Source organism: Callithrix jacchus, chromosome 16, assembly GCF_049354715.1.
Source record: "Callithrix jacchus isolate 240 chromosome 16, calJac240_pri, whole genome shotgun sequence".
Lineage (NCBI taxonomy): Eukaryota > Metazoa > Chordata > Mammalia > Primates > Cebidae > Callithrix > Callithrix jacchus.
Window position 1 is genome coordinate 54670942 of NC_133517.1, and position 1857 is coordinate 54672798.

The window sequence follows — 1857 nt, forward strand, 5'->3', positions numbered from 1 at the left end:
CCTCATCATGAGTGATGTTGAGCATGGTGTCACGCTGTGGTTTCCATCTGCATTTCCCTCATCATGAGTGATGTTGAGCATGGTGTCACGCTGTGGTTTCCATCTGCATTTCCCTCATCATGAGTGATGTTGAGCATGGTGTCACGCTGTGGTTTCCATGTGCATTTCCCTCATCATGAGTGATGTTGAGCATGGTGTCACGCTCTGGTTTCCATGTGCATTTCCCTCATCATGAGTGATGTTGAGCATGGTGTCACGCTCTGGTTTCCATGTGCATTTCCCTCATCATGAGTGATGTTGAGCATGGTGTCACGCTGGGGTTTCCATCTGCATTTCCCTCATCATGAGTGATGTTGAGCATGGTGTCACGCTGTGGTTTCCATCTGCATTTCCCTCATCATGAGTGATGTTGAGCATGGTGTCACGCTGTGGTTTCCATCTGCATTTCCCTCATCATGAGTGATGTTGAGCATGGTGTCACGCTGTGGTTTCCATCTGCATTTCCCTCATCATGAGTGATGTTGAGCATGGTGTCACGCTGTGGTTTCCATGTGCATTTCCCTCATCATGAGTGATGTTGAGCATGGTGTCACGCTGTGGTTTCCATCTGCATTTCCCTCATCATGAGTGATGTTGAGCATGGTGTCACGCTGGGGTTTCCATCTGCATTTCCCTCATCATGAGTGATGTTGAGCATGGTGTCACGCTGTGGTTTCCATCTGCATTTCCCTCATCATGAGTGATGTTGAGCATGGTGTCACGCTGTGGTTTCCATCTGCATTTCCCTCATCATGAGTGATGTTGAGCATGGTGTCACGCTGTGGTTTCCATCTGCATTTCCCTCATCATGAGTGATGTTGAGCATGGTGTCACGCTGTGGTTTCCATGTGCATTTCCCTCATCATGAGTGATGTTGAGCATGGTGTCACGCTGTGGTTTCCATGTGCATTTCCCTCATCATGAGTGATGTTGAGCATGGTGTCACGCTGTGGTTTCCATGTGCATTTCCCTCATCATGAGTGATGTTGAGCATGGTGTCACGCTGTGGTTTCCATGTGCATTTCCCTCATCATGAGTGATGTTGAGCATGGTGTCACGCTGTGGTTTCCATGTGCATTTCCCTCATCATGAGTGATGTTGAGCATGGTGTCACGCTGTGGTTTCCATCTGCATTTCCCTCATCATGAGTGATGTTGAGCATGGTGTCACGCTCTGGTTTCCATCTGCATTTCCCTCATCATGAGTGATGTTGAGCATGGTGTCACGCTGTGGTTTCCATCTGCATTTCCCTCATCATGAGTGATGTTGAGCATGGTGTCACGCTGTGGTTTCCATCTGCATTTCCCTCATCATGAGTGATGTTGAGCATGGTGTCACGCTGTGGTTTCCATCTGCATTTCCCTCATCATGAGTGATGTTGAGCATGGTGTCACGCTCTGGTTTCCATCTGCATTTCCCTCATCATGAGTGATGTTGAGCATGGTGTCACGCTGGGGTTTCCATGTGCATTTCCCTCATCATGAGTGATGTTGAGCATGGTGTCACGCTGGGGTTTCCAGGTGCATTTCCCTCATCATGAGTGATGTTGAGCATGGTGTCACGCTGTGGTTTCCATCTGCATTTCCCTCATCATGAGTGATGTTGAGCATGGTGTCACGCTGTGGTTTCCATCTGCATTTCCCTCATCATGAGTGATGTTGAGCATGGTGTCACGCTGTGGTTTCCATGTGCATTTCCCTCATCATGAGTGATGTTGAGCATGGTGTCACGCTGTGGTTTCCATCTGCATTTCCCTCATCATGAGTGATGTTGAGCATGGTGTCACGCTCTGGTTTCCATCTGCATTTCCCTCATCAT